The 15,875-nt window shown below is 43.6% G+C and overlaps 1 protein-coding gene across 1 annotated transcript in view; it reads right to left on the bottom strand.

The window, feature by feature from the left end:
• LOC135937785 (furin-like protease 1, isoforms 1/1-X/2) overlaps positions 1 to 15,875 on the bottom strand; it is a 226,365-nt gene that overhangs the window by 96,787 nt on the left and 113,703 nt on the right. The gene's annotated exons all lie outside the window — the stretch shown is intronic.

The following is a 15,875-nucleotide window of genomic DNA, read 5'->3' as shown; positions in this document are numbered from 1 at the left end:
TAATTTCCTCGCATTTTCAGTGTTAAGGATAAAAATCAGTCCACAATTGAGGGAATTAGTTAATTTTTTTAGTGATTTGACAAGAGATCAAAAATTTTAGACAGAAATATAGTTTAGATGTTTTAAATGACAATAAACATAATTGTTTTTTGTATTCAATCTCACCAGAAAACACTTTAAAAATGCATTTTTTGATCAAACGCAAGCCTTTAAGGGAGAAAAGCAGAAATTGTGTATCCAAGCCGGCACTCAGTCACTCCCGCGAAAGGTCGGGGGCTAAACTGTTCAATTATGCAGTCGTGGCGGCAGAAATATTGCCGCTTTTTAATTCTGACGAGGGTGTGTGCTTAGCTCCAACAAAAGGCAATAAAAATAATAACACGAGGCTAGTACTCTCGCTTGCTTGCTTGCCTTGCTTGCCTTGCTCGCCCGGCACTGTTGTTTGTGTTTTACTTTTTAACTCGGCCTTAGCCTCCGGCCGCATGCACTATTCTTTTTGCTGGGCTGCGAGCGCGCGTTTCATAAACGTCAAGTCTTTGTTGCTGCGGCTTGAAAAATGGCACGGGCTAAATTACGGGAAAAAATGCGAGCTGTTAGACCTTAAAAGGTTTTTGGCCCGAGACACAGTGCAGTTCTTGGCGAAATTTGAAGCAAGGAAAAAGAGACTATTTCTGGCGGAGGACCTATTGGATTACTAAATAATGAAACCAATTTTACTGCTTGACTTTGCACAATAATTTATCGTTAATAATTTATTTAAATTCATAATAGATAGTCAGCTGCTCTGAATTGTTTAATCTTTAAATCTATGAGGACAAAATATGATATCTAGAGAGTGGAAGAAAGAAAGAAATACTCATGTTGACCACTTTGTGACAGTTAAATAAACCATCCAATCCCAGCAGAGCTTATAGCCTTTCAAAAAATTTGTATTTAAATAATATTATAGTTCAGATTTTTAGCCGTTCTTTTTTTCGGTCGAGAAGTCATATAATATTTAGTAGGTTTTTGGATCACAAAAAAACAGATTCTCAAATATTTGTTTTGGCGATTTTGGCTCTAAAATTACTATTTTTTTTAGTTTAGCGGGTTTAGAAAAAATATTTCATCCCCTAGTCAAATTAAAAACCATTAAAAAATAAAACTAAAGCACAAAATCTAAGAAAACATACTAATAGCGGATTGACATCGTAACAGTCAATTAGCATTGTATTTACAGTATCCATTATGCCCATTATGACGGTAGAAGAAAACGTTTCTGAGAAAACAATCAACCGGTGTGGTTGAAAAAATGTGGCACCTTTGCCTTGCTGGGCGGAGAAGCGCCTGCGAGTTATTCGCACGGTTCGTTCACCGGCGTCCGGCGGATTGCCTGCCTTCCGTTTTCGCAGGCGCTCCCTCGCAGCGAACACACACATGCTTTTTCTCATTCGGCCGTCCGGTTTTTTCCGCTCCTGTTCCTCCGCTTACGTGAGTCCCGAGGTGAAAATGGCACACGTGATATTTCCCAGTCGTGCATTTTTGATTTGTGGCCCAAGTTTGCCGCTGCCTCCTCGGTGCATGTGTTGATAACCCCGAAAGGAGGTTATCACTCGGAATATATTGCCGTCAAAACGTTGCGGGTCATTGTTTATCACTTTGTCATGCCGGCCGGCGCTTATCACGCCAAGAAGAGAAATGAAAACTGCGGCCAAGTGGACGCCGAGCACGCGAAAAGTTCGGAGAAATGAGCTGTTCGTTGTTTCCGTTCCTTTTGTGGCCGTCTGGTAATTACCCCTGCTGTGATAATTTTTTATCTCCCCTCCGACCGACGTGAAAAACTTTCGCCAGCCTAATTAAAACGTCGACTTTTGCTCGTTTTCTTTTGTTGTTTGCGCCGCTCTGTACACGTGAATTAATGCAAACTTTGCATGTTGGCTTTCCAGTTTCAGACAGCATTATTATCGCATTAGCTACTTTCACAATGGGCATGACTGTTTGTCGTGATCCGTGAAAGGGAATATTTTGCTAATAGCTCAAGTTCTTTCTTTCTTAGCTAGCAATTTATTCGAAATTTCTAGTAAACGAATGAAATAAATCAATCAGGTTCTCATCACTAATATTTTTTTTCTAAAATTGAGAATGATTATTCTAGTGCTCATGATAGAATAAATTTTTTTGAACTGTCAAAGAAACTGAATGTCTGCTGCTATGACTATGAAATGGTAGGTTTCACACAGTGGTGATGTATGGAAAAAACCAACTAAAACTATATTAAAATGAGCAAAATATTAAAAAACGATATAAAAACAAAATTATGCTGCTAAAATCAATTAATGTAAATTATTCTTTACTCTTACAAGTATAGATGCAATGTTACATTAAGCAGAGATTAAGTAGGATTTAAATTAAAAAATTAGGTGAAACATTATTTTAAATTTAATTGTAAAATTCACGTAACACCTATGTATATTAATTAATTTATTTATTCAAAGCCAACGGCCTACAACTCTTATTTTTATAACTTATCATTAAAAATAATATTTTAATCATTAAAATTAAATTTTAGAATATACTGACTAACAATTTTGATTTCCGAAAATAAATCAAATCTTCAATTTAGATATTAATTATTGATATTCCATAATAATGTTAGTATGAGAGACTATCGCCGTCATATATTTATATACTGAACATAGGGATCGGTTTTCTGTAATGACTAACTTTACGTACGAAACAAACTTCATTTTTTCATGATCAAAGTAACTAAAATATTTTAACTAATATTTTTGTAAACTATAAGCCTAGAACCCTAATTCCATGAAGAATATATTTTGAAACAAACCTTTTAATGTAACTCGTCCACTGGTTGAGAGTTCATTTTAATTTTCAAAATGACGCAGAGAGTTCCATGGTTCGATATTTTATAATCATCCTTAACTAACAGATAGCTTAAAAGACTTGGGAGCGCGGCCAAAAAGTTGTAGAGCGGATTTAAGTGGCGAACAATTTATTTTGCTAATTTACGTCCGCCGAGCGCGGAGCTGCTGTTTACGAAATTCCGCACTTTTGTTGTCGGCCTGCTCAGCTTGCCGGAGCGAGGGCGCGTTTATAATTTAAATAAAATAATCCGCCTCGACGTAGCAGCGGCAGCAGCAGCCAGTTTTAATCTCGGGGCCTAACATTCAGCCGGCGAAATTAATTAAATCTTAATTAAAGCTCGGAGCGCGCGTGCGAACTAATTTCTCGTCAGTCTAATTTCGATATCGATTAATGAGCACCCGGGGCGGCCACAGGAAGCGATTAGATCGGAAATCCGGCCGGCAAACAACTCGATTCCCACCGCAAAAATACAAACACACGCGGTCCTCTAATCGAGTTTCTTTCTCGTTGGGCTTGCGCGTCTCGGTCGTCACACGCACCGCGTCTGTTTCGCCAGATGTTGCGTCGGCCGACCACTCGAAAACTAATTTCGCGATGAGTGCCCTGGAGCAGGCCACGCAGGGCCCGGCGCAAATAATTTCAGGTGCTGAAGAAGTCGTGCGCCCACTTTTGCCGCATTGTTTGCCTGGAGAGGCCGGGCTGCCTTCTATTTTCTAATATAATTCGAGTGGGGCAACACGCTTAATGAGATTGGCGGTCACTTTACCGGATGACCACCGAGAAGATTTGGCAACGAGTTTGATAAAGGCCTCAATTGTTGGGAAAATACCCGCTAGGCTTGTGAAATTTAGACACTTGTTGGTTTATTTCAAGACAATCGAACACTAATATAGATGATAACAATAAAAAACGTCCTAATTAAATCGCCAAAAATTTTAAATAATTAAGTAATAAAACCGATAACTTAATATAACCTTTATTCAGAAAGAAAAAAGTTGATAGATGTTAATGAAGGTAGATGCACTCGAGGTTGTCCAAAATTTTCCGTTGAAATTAAAAGAGCAATTTCCTCTTTGCATAGCAAGCTGTTTTTTCCGCATTTCTACAGCAGGCTATCTGAGCAGGACATTTCTGTATAAAAACGGAAAATTAACAACTCACTACACTCCGAGGAAGCCGCTTTTAATCTCAACTAAAAAATACTCACTTAAGCCCCAAATGAATATAAAGATCCGAATTAAAAGTAATTAAAATGGATTAAAAAGGGCAAAGTCATAAGAACAACTTTATTTTAATGCGTGTCTCGTATTCTGCATAGCATTTGCTCACTCTGCATAAAATTTACATCTTCCTCTTTATTTACTGTACAAATTTATATTATTAGTATATTTGTCATTGAAAATTTCTGCCTGCTTTATTCCGCTGCTGCTGATGCTGTGCATGTACACGCAGAGTTGTTTTGTTCATTGCGATGCGGTCGGTTGTTAGCAGATATATACATGTATACACACTCACTCGGACATAAACTTTTGCTGCATGTATGCCGAGTAGACAGCACTGGAGCGGCAGTTTGTTTCACAATATTTTTGCATCGTTCACCCAGTTTGCGCGCGAGTTGCTGCCGGCCGCGCGCGCGGAGAGCTAATTTAAAATTCCCGTGCATCCGCGAATGGCGCAAGAGGGAAAAAATGGCGCAAACAAAGCAGTAGCAGCAGCAGCATCTACGTCGCTCGGCCGGCTCGTGAATGGGATTAAGCTCAGCAAATGGGGTGAATTCGCGATAGTTACGGCCTCATTGTCCGCCGCTCGCAAAACAATTAGCGCTCTACATCACAGCCGTGCTCCGGCCGAGCAAGGTGCAAACTGGAGCAGCCGGTGTGGATTTTTCGTGGGGCAAAAAAAAATCGGGGCTTTCGGTCGAGTTATGGCTGCAACTATTTCATAAATAATAGGGTTTTACGGCCTATTATCTCTCGCCGCTGTTTGCCGAGCTAAACGAGTTCTGTTTGGTTTGCAGCATTTTATTGTCTGCTTAATGGGCTGCGTTGTGCAAGTGCAAATATAACAACACTGAATGTAGTGGAGTTTGCTGGAAAAATAAAGTTAAACGCTGCTAATCCTGAGAAACTGCGATTCTGCCTTTTTCATCTAAAAAAGATAACGCCGTTAAGTTTTCATTGCCATTTAGAATTGTCTGACTTGGAAATTAACCAGAACTGCGGAGCAGAGTCAAATCAGAACAATTTTTGAACAGCACTTCAGAAATATTTTATTAATGTGGTATTTTTGGTAAATGAGAAAATTTTTCAAACTTGAACATTAAATTATTTGGACTTCTTAATCAATTTATCTTCTGGAATAACCATGTGAAAATCGCGTGCAAATATAACAAGGATGCGTGGAGAAGTTTGTCAATTTTGAACAAATTCTCTATTACAAAAAAAAAAAGATTTAAATTTTTATACTAAAATTGATGATATTATATATTTTGTTAGTTTAAATTATGATCATATTAATTTTGATCGGTTAAAACTTGAGAACGAATCAGTCTCTAAATTCTACTTCAGTTAGGAATACTACCAAAAATTCTTGTAATTTAGAAACATAAATTATGCTTGAAAAAATTGGTCCAAAATAACAAACATTTTAGAACCACAACTTTAAATGGAACCTTGACTTAGTTTTTGGTGACGTTTTCATTTAAATTGGCACGGAAAGCAATGTAAAAATGCGCATAAAAAGCCGGAATAATGATGCTCCTGAAAAATGCACATTATTTTGCCGTGACAAAAGGTTTTAAAAATGAAACTGGAGCGGTAAAAGGCACACATTCATTTCGAGCGCTCGCAAAAGTACGTTTGCAGGTAAATCACATATATTAAACGTAATGGTGGTTATTTCGAGCGGCAAACTCGGTCGTATTATTCATACACGCCGGAGCGTTCGGTTAAAAAATGATGACCCAGTTGGAACTGCTGCCGGGGCTGCACACAAAAAGTTTCTAGTCGCTGCTTGGCGTTGTTTTACACGAGCCGCGCGCGTGTGAGTATTTGTTTTAGAGGGAGGCGAGCTGAGCAGCCCGTCCAGGCGAAACTTTTTGTTTCTTCCATTGCCACTGCTGCTGCTGGTGCTTTGGCCGCCTTCGCCTTGGAAACACACGGCTCGCCGCCATCAAGTCCGATTGTTATTGCCTGCATATGGCAGCGCGGAGCACTTTTTAATCGGCACTCACTCTCTGCGGGCTTTAATCTCCAAATGCACGTGATGGGTTCTTCCGCTCGATGCAGCCAGCTCGGCTTTTATCCCCGTGTTTTCATAGCGAATTATGCAATGGCCCGATTTTTGCCTGCAGCAGTGCAACGACTGTTTCTGTTTCGCTTTTATGCACCAGCCGCCGCCGCATGCATTTCGACAGCTTATTGCCCGGATTGGGGATTTGAGTCGGTTGAACAAACGTTGCGCTCAGCCTGATTGCCGGCAATTCGACTTGATAGCGTCACTAATGCACAAACCTGGTAATGCGCATTCAAAGCGATTTAAATTTACATAAAACTATCATGTTGAAAATGAGCTAAACAATGAATACCATGTCAAAATAAAATGGTTTCATTGGCGATCAGCCGAGAAATTTAAACTAATCTCAATGTGCTTTTTTTATTTTTACAAACTGTTTTTTAACATATCCGTACATTTTTATGGTGAGAATAAACAAACAAACATCTCGAATTGGAAAAAATCTAAATTAATTTTTATTACAAAAAATATACAATTTATTTCACTTTAAGTCAACTAGAATATGGTAATTTCACCCCCCCCCCTATACGTCTCGACTTTTTCCGCGCGACCGAGGATTCGCCCCCCGGCAACACCGGAGTGCACGGCCGCCTCGAGTTGCGGGCGTCCCCGTGACGTGCGGCAACCCTAGGGAGCGAGGCCGCCTCGAGTTCTGGGCGTCCCCGTGACAGGTGGCAACCCTAGGGTGTGCGGCCGCCTCGACTTCGAGTGGTCCTCACTGCGTGCGGCAACCCTAGGGAGCGAGACCGCCATAAGTTCGGGCCGTCCCCGTGGCGTGCGGCAACCTTTGGGAGCGCGGCCGACTTAAGTTGGGTCCGGCCGTGTGGTGTCTGGCAACCCTAGAGTGCGCGGCCGCCTTGAGTTTTTGCCGTCACTACGGCGTGCGGCACCCCTAGGAAGCGCGGCTGACTAAAGTTGGGGCCGGTCGTGTGGTGTCTGGCAACCCTAGAGTGCGCGGCCGCCTTTAGTTAGGGCATTCTCTGCGGCGTGTGGCAACCCTAGGGTTCACGGCTGCTTGGAGTTTGGGCCGTCCCTATGGCGTGTGGCAACCCTAGGAGTCGTTGCCGCATTTAGTTTGGCCGTCACTATAGCGTGTGGCAACCCTCTGAAGCGCCCCAGCAAGAAATTGGATATCCGGGATATCCGCCCTATGACATCGGGCTGTACAGATGTATATCCTCCGGATATCCATGGATATCTCGGATACCTTTTGGATATCCTTCGGATATCCATTTTCTTGCTGGGGCGGCCGACTTAAGTTGTGGCCGGTCCTGTGGTGTCTGGCAACCCTAAGAGGCGTGGAAGACTTAAGTGTTAGGCGTCTGATGGGAAAGTGGCAACCCTAGGGTGGGCGGCCGCCTTGATTTTTGGGAGTCCCTACAGCGTGTGGCAACCCTATAGTGGTCGGCCGCCTTGAGTTCGGGCAGTCTCTACGGCGTGTGGCAACCCTAGAGAGCGAGACCGCCTCAAGTTCGGACCGTCCCCGTGGCGTACGGCAACCTTTGGGAGCGCGGCCGAATTAAGTTGGGTCCGGTCGTGTGGTGTCTGGCAACCCTAGAGTGTGCGGCCGCCTTGAGTTCGGGCAGTCTCTACGGCGTGCGGCAACCCTAGGGTTGGCGGCCACATTGAGTTTTGGCAATCTCTACGACATGTGGCAACCCTAGGAGGCGTGGTAGAATTTAGTGCTAGGCGTCTGATGGGAGAGTGGCAACCCTAGGGGGGCAGCTGACTCCAGTAGGGGGTAGCTACGTGTATCGGCCGCCCTACTTGGGCGCCTGACAAAACTTATTGGCGAACTCTGGGGACATGGCAACCCTAGGGGGGCAGCTGACTCCAGTTGGGGGTAGCTACGAGGATGCGGCCGCCCTGCGGCGTCATTTTCTACGACCCCACGCTAATGCCGACGCGAATTTCGGCCCGATCAGAGCTTCCGTTACGAAGCTAACCCCGGGGGTTGGCAATTTCGGGGCCCCGCCAGGCCCCTTCCCGCGATTTCCGGCCCCGGGTCCCCGTGCTCGTCTTGCTCGCCTCGGCCGCCTCCGCCACCTTCGCGAATCTCGCCACGATCCGACGACCCGTCCCGCGGTTGCCCCTCGTTCGCGGGGCTCCCGAGCGCCCCTCGGACGACGCCGGGCTCCCGCGACGACGGCGCCCGACTCCACGACCCGCGCGCCACGGCCCGCGCTAAATTCGGCCCGATCGGCGCGGCCGTTCCGCGGCCACCCCCGGGAGCGGCGACTTCGGGGCCCCGCCGCGCCCCCTTCCCGCGCCCTGAAACCCCGGGTCCCCGTGCTCGCCTCGGCCGCCTCTTCCACCCCCGCGAATTTCGCGCCGATCCGCCGACCCTCCCCGCGGGCGCCCCTCGTTCGCGGGGCTCCCGGGCGCCCCGCGGACTTTGGCGGGACGAACGCGCCCGCGCGGCGGCCTCCCGGGTCGGCGCCGGTGCCGCCCGCCGAATCGCGGCCCGATCGGCGCGGCCGTTCCGCGGCCGCCCCCGGGAGCGGCGACTTCGGGGCCCCGCCGCGCCCCCATCCCGCGCCCGGCGACCCCGGGTCCCTATGCTCGTCCGGCTCGCCTCGGCCGCCTCTCCCGCCCCCGCGAATCTCGCGCCGATCCGCCGACCCGCCCCGTGTGCGCACCCGGTTCGTGAGTCCGCCTCCTTCGCGGGGCTCCCGGGGGCCCCGCGGACTTTTGCGGGGCGAACGCGCCCGCGCGGCGGCATCCGGAGTGCGCTCCGGACCCGCGTGCCGAATCTCGTCCGGATCGTTAGACGAAAGTTCGTTCGGGGGCGGTTTCCGCCCCCTCGGGGGCGTCCGGCGCCCCCGCGCCCATTCGAGAAAACGCTCGCCGCGACCTCCCCGACCTCGCCCCGTCGCCGGCTCGACTCGGATTTTCCCGATTTCCTTGTTTTTTTCATATAGTATATAGACAGTTTTACACCCAAGGCCCTATTATCAGTAGTGCTACACCTGCAAAATAAAAATAAATTCTGCCTGCCTGGCCGAGGGAAACGAAAAGAAAGTAATTGACGAAATTTATTAGAGAATATCAAACACCATTTTAATTAAGTCTCTATGTAGACAACACTGTCTACCCAACTTTATTTAATTATAAACCATTTGAAAATTCATGCAGGCTCATCATCTAAATTGGAACTGCGCCATTCGGAGTGGACTAAAGTCAGCGATCCAACTAATGCAGAGGATCATTTTCCGATCTGCTTGCTTCGTGATGTTTCCTGACCCACTTTTCCCGCCGATTCTTTCTGCCTTTGATGTCTGTCGCATCCAACTTTAATCACGTTATGATTTATGCCTCTCGAAAAACTAGTCTTGCATGCGGAAACGTTGGTCGGTCGGTGCAACTTGCGCACACATGTCTCTATCCTGCTCTCTCCAAACTATTGATTGTTGGACGCCGCACGTCCGCCGTTCATTTACTCTGCGAATTGGGCATTCGGAACAAGACACCCCGAGGGTGTTTCGATATAGTTGCAATTGCCATTTCCCGTTTAATCCATCCTCTGCTCTGGGACGGACACACACGTCGGCCTCGGACCGGTCTTTTGATCAAAATTCTCTTTCCACCTGACTGCGCCTGCCACCGCGAAATTAAATTGGACCTAGCTGCGACTCGTCAGAGTCGTCAGCCCAACAAGAAGCTGTTTGATACGTTTGAGATTTAAAACCTTAGTTTTTGCGTCAAATTGATTCGTCATAATTCGAAGTTAGTTGTAATCAATGGCTGGATGATGTCAAACAGGATTTTTTAATTGAGTATATTCTCGTTGCCACTACAGATTTAAAATAAATTTAATTTTGGACCCAATAGTTCTGATCTAAGAAAAATAAAATTTAGTTGACAGTTTAAAGCTAGTTATTTTTAAATATAATACATTTTTAATATATAATAAATTATATTTTTATATGCTTTACAGAATTTACATTATTTAAATTTACTTAATAATAAATAGTTATTTTTTAACAAAAAACTTTTGATAAGAAAACTTTGTTAATGTGAAGTACACTTTTGCCGAAATCTTAAACTTAAACATGATAAAATGTTTTATTTTATTTATATAAATTTGCTCGGTTGTATGAATGTGTGAACGGGAGCACTCATATAAAAAGGTTTTCATCCTGTCTAGAATTAAATTAGTATCCTCTTTATGTGCAAAAAGCTGATAAAATATGATCACAATACAAATTTTACGAAAGTAAGGTATATATCAATGGGATTATTAAAGCAAATGAGCTGTTTACTGACAATCTCTGAATATAAAATTAACGAAATAATACATAAGCCCAAACATTGCTGATTATTTTGGTGACAGTTCTTTAGCTCCAGTTAAGCTTTTCATGTTTACGAAGGGGCCAATTTTTTAAAGTGCTCGGTTTTTCTCAGCATTACTTCGCTAATCGCTTGAACATCCTACGCGCCGTTTGGCCTCACACAATGGCCTGGCTGCTGACAGAGGCGCTTCCAGCCGACACTAGTCGCGGCGGCGGCGGCGACAATTGTGCGCGCCAACAATGGGGGCCAGGAAGCAGCAGAAGAGTGGTCAATTTGCCAGCCAGCAAGCTTGTTGCGGCGTGCTGCTCTCGTACGCAAATATAATTTACAAATTGATGGCGCCGCCGGCTTTATGCACTCTGAATTTCGCAATCGGCAATAAATTCACGGTCTGCTGCTCATTGTCGTCGATGTCAAATCAATTGACGGCCGTCCTCGCACCCCAACCCATTCTCTCCACGTCTGTGTGCATTAATGCTGCGAGGGCCAATCATTCGCGGAAATTGCGCCCCAGCCTTTTATACCGCCCGGCCACGGGTGACGGATTGTAGGCGGGAATTTATGCAAATTCGTGCTTTTGTAGCGCAGACACGAGCCTGCCGATAAATTTGTCAACATGAGACTCTGGTGATTTGTTTGGCACCCGCCACCGCATTAGCTTAATGGCTTTTTTGATGGACGCACCGAGACAACATTTTTTAATGCTTGCAATTATTGATTTTTTGTTTGGTCAGAAACATAATTAAAACACGAATTTATTAAGAATTCAATCTCTCTTCTCTTACAGCCAAAGAGTATTATCAATTGAAACCGCATGAACCAAATCAAAATATGACAAGCATGAACTGAATAAACATGCGCGAGAAAAATTGGCCGTCGTTGTCATGTGCCGCAAATTTTTTTTACGACATGTGCTACGCAATATGCAAAAGGAATAAATTTATACGTTTTATTTCAAGGCACCCATCAAAGTGCCAGTTTGTTCCTATGAGTGATTTTGCGTATACGTGTTATTGCAAACCATATAAAAAATGGTTCTTTCAAGTTAAGAGAAAATTTTATAATATTTTCCGCTCATTACTTCAGCATTTCAAAGCACCACTAAGAAATCCAAATCAAATTTTACCTCATTTGAAGATTTATTGCCAGTTTTTATTTATTCATGGAAGGTGTGAGTGCCAAAAATCCTTTTTATAAGAGAAACTTTGATAAGCAGCCTTCCATTGAGCAGAGCAGAAAAAGCAGCAGAATAGATGACTCTGACCATATATTAATGTCAAGGAGCTGCAGCACACGGCGAGTGTGGCAAAAGTTGGCTGCTGGAAATTCGCATCCATTCGGTTACGTGCAAAATTTATCGCCGTTATCGGTGTGCGACACACCCGCAATCGAATTCCGCGCCCCTGTTTTGGCAGAAAACATTCTTTCCGAGATATGTAATTTATACATCTGCGCACACGCTCACACGTGAGTGTGTGTTTCGCGCTGCGCCGGCGGCGTGCATAATGCATCAAACAGCAGCCAGCGACGATAATTATGTGTGTATGCTTATCGCTGACATGCCAATAAACAGGCGGCTGAGTGCCAAAAGTGCGTTGGCTGATGCCAAGAATGCCGATCCGCAATCGATCCGCACGTGTGCAAGAGTGAACCGCGAGAGCTCTTTGTCGCCCACCGCACCTTCCTCCACTTTACATAAGCAACGAACACACACTGTTCCTCCGATGTATAGGCAAACTCGCATTCCGCCCTCCGCTTGCCTAGCGTTCGATGCATTCCTTGGCACCGACGCCGTGCTTTCTGCACAATCAGTGGCGCATCTGGGATTTCAGCAAGGCGCGCGTTGCGTACCTTCCATCTTCAACTCCGCAGTGAACGAATAAAATGTAACGAATTATTTGAGAAATTACTTTTTATTTTTGAAATTGTTCGTCTTTGCAATTTTAATGTGTGGCTTAATGCGATCTATCTTATAATTTAAGTTGAAGGATTTAAAATTAAAGTACAATAAATGAATTTACAGATTTATTTAATATTTCTGCCGTTTCTTTCATTTATTTACATTATTGACAAAACCGTTAATTGACTGTGAAAAATTTATTAGCTTAAGCTATGCGCCATTTTAAATGACCTGAACTTGCAAGAAATTATTTCCCAGTTTGACCGCACTTTAATTAAAATAGTATGCTGAGAATTAGTAGTTAAATGAGTTTAATTAATTTATAAAATTGATTCTACAATTATTGCTACTCCCCTAGGCTAACAACAAAGGAATGGAAGGCTATTAAAAATTGCTTTTATAAAGTTTTATGAAAAGAATAATTACATAAATTTGGGTAGTGCCTTTAACACTGCCATTAAGGGCTCTCAGACCGACAAGACTAAGTTAGTCTTGATCTGACCCAAAAAGGTTAATACTACACTTCAATTGTGACATTTTATTTAATTTAAAACAGCAGCAGAGCCTTTTATTATTTTAGTCCACGGTATTCGGCATTGAGACGTTGGGTGGTAAGACATAGGGTTGGATTCTATCTGAAACAAGTTTACTTTTCATCAATTTGTAACCCACTTTTTTCCTATATTGGGAAATACTGTTACAAGATCTTCCTTTGAAAGATAAATTTTCCTCAAAGCCTTTCTTGGTCTTCTAAATCAAATAATGGCCACATCAAAAAGAGTAATATACAATTTTTATGTTTTGAAAGCATCATAGGACCATTACTACATCTTAAAATCAATTAAACTGCTAATAATTTTTGTACATTTAACCTCCAAACATTTTACGCCTCGCTCTTCTGGCATGAATTTTCAGAGCAAATAAAATGTCGACTTAATGATCTAAAGTTGTGACCCAATTTGCATCTTTTGATATTGCTCCAGCCAAAAATACTGGCATGCTCAGTGGCCTGCTTAATCAAGTCGTTGGCGCATTACACATGCAAAATACACATTCATGTTGGCCTTAAAGACCTTGTATGCGCCACGTCGGAATAAATTATGCGACCCGGTCATGCAACCGCGCGATAATCGCAGTACCACTTTTTCAAATCCAAATCTGCAATTTAAATTGGGCCCGAGGCGCCCCTGCCGCTTGCACGGTTCATTTTTCCAGGGTCCATCAGCACACTCTGCGCTGCAGTCAATTTTTGTTATTCCAGCGTGCACGCTCCAACGGATCTCGTCTGCTCTCTTTCGTTTAGAATGTATATATAATGTTGTTCAGCGTACCGCATATAAACACACTTCAAACGAGATACAAAGCGTTTTATAAACACATTACTCGGCCGGCAGCATCAGCCAGCCAGCAGCGGCAGCTGATGGATTCGATAATTTCATTTTGCACAAACATTACGCCGGGCAGATAGCGTGGCATGACTGCAGTTTGATGGCCGCAGAGCATCAGAAAGAGTTCTGCCGACCAAGGTGCTGCACCGGCGAGATGCACTTTGCATTATTAACTCGGCAAAGTCAGACTTGGTGTTTACCTGCGGCGTTAAAACCATCGGCACGTCGATACCCAACACAGCAAAGCGCTAAGCTGCGGGTTTCGAGAGCTGTTTTATGGTGGCGAAGCTTGGAAAACACATTAGGGCTTTCAGGGCGAGTAATTTTCAAAATGCATACTCCACTTCTGATTTAATGCAGTATCCGTTCTGATTTTTTTGAAATTAATTTAAATGAAAGCATCAAGAAACGATTAATTGATTAAATATTTGGTAAAGTATTCTTTTTCAGCAAGTATAAAAAAATTTTCGCTTTAAATAATGGAATGGTAGTTAAATCGATGGAAAACCAGTCATAAACGAAACTCAATACTTGTGCAATGATAAAACATCCTTGGCAACCAGGGATATAAAAAAACACAGCTTTGGCAGCTAAAGAAACTCATTTTTCTTGATATAGATGAAAGGGATGAAAGGATCGTGAGAAGCGGTCACTCTGTATGATGTCCCAGTGACTCAGTGTGCATCCCTTAAGGTAGAATCTTTAGTAGGGAAAACATCCATGAAAAAGCTAATAGGCTGCCCTTTTTACTTCATTGCACTTTTAGTGCACACACATGCAGGCGCAGAATGCCCAATGTGGCACACAAACATCCCTTGTTGGCTTACTGTGACAAAAGATTGAGGAACGCTTTGGTCGTTTCCTTTCATTCTTTCCAATTTTTCTCGTTCAAATATGAACAATTGTCTTGTGTTTCACAGCTGGCATTCTGCGCCTGCATGTTTGTAAGAACTAAAAGTACATTTTATAGAGCAGCCCATTAAAGCATACATCCCATAGCTCTGTCTGTTGATCAGGTTACCAGGACGCTAAAAATCATTTTTTAGCACTCCTAACATTCTAAACAACATTTTTAGGATGTTTTAAACGTCCTAACGAAATATTCTTCCTTAAGGGATTTATATTGGGATATCACACAGAGCGCTTCTCACGATCCTTTTTCATCTACACCAAGTAAAAATAATTTATTTAGCTGTCAAAGCTGTGTTTTTTATATCCCTGGTTGCTAAGGATAATTTATCAGTATTGAGTTTCGTTTATTACTGGTTTTCCATCGATTTAATTACCGCTTTTAGTCGGAAATTTATTTTATACTTGCTAAATAGCATAAGTACATTACAATTTTTGTAGATTCTGTATCATTTGCTAGATTCATGAATAGCTAGTTTGAACAGGCTTTCAAAAAGGCTATAATCAAAAACAAAATAATTTGCTAAAAAATTCGTTCATGTATTTAACGCCTATCCCAAAAAGAGAACAATGCTAAGAGCGATAACAAAAAAAATCAAAGCCAGCACCCTCTGATGTGAGGTTTGGAAATTGAACGGTTCATCAAGAGATTGGGGGTGAGTTTGAGTGGAGCACAAAGGGCAATAAGCCTAATCCATTCATGACACATTTTTTCTGATTGCACGCCACAAAAAAGCGATTCCACCGCAGTTGGCTGAGAGATCTAGCCGTCTGGCTGCGAGTGTGTTTATTTTCCGCGCTGGCAAGCCAAGCAGCAATCAATTTTTATTGCACTGCTCTTTTTGCTGCCGCTCTTTTCTCTTTTTCTCTCTCTGCGTTTCCCAGCGAGCGAGGCGGCTGTTTTTCCCCGGCTCGGGAAGCGACACAAAAGTTTTCATTTGCATTAATTGTTTATGTATCGTGTGAACATGCACAAAACAGATTAGATTGCCGCACACTCGGCGTGTGTTTGTATTATTTGCCCCGTCGTTCGCAGTTGCCGCCGGCGTTTTGTTTGGACCAACTGCTAGTGAAGTGCTGTGCTGTGTTTGATATTCTTTACGCGGCGGCGGGCATGTGGAAATGATGCCGTCTGATGGAAATGAATTTACTGCGCTCCGCTCTGCCAGCGGGCGTGAGAGTTTTTGTTCGATTCGACCCTGCTTTTGTGGGAAAAGCGGGGGCACGCA

The sequence above is a fragment of the Cloeon dipterum genome, chromosome 2 (assembly GCF_949628265.1).
Source record: "Cloeon dipterum chromosome 2, ieCloDipt1.1, whole genome shotgun sequence".
Taxonomy (NCBI): Eukaryota; Metazoa; Arthropoda; class Insecta; order Ephemeroptera; family Baetidae; genus Cloeon; species Cloeon dipterum.
This window is presented reverse-complemented; position numbering and strand designations above follow the sequence as displayed.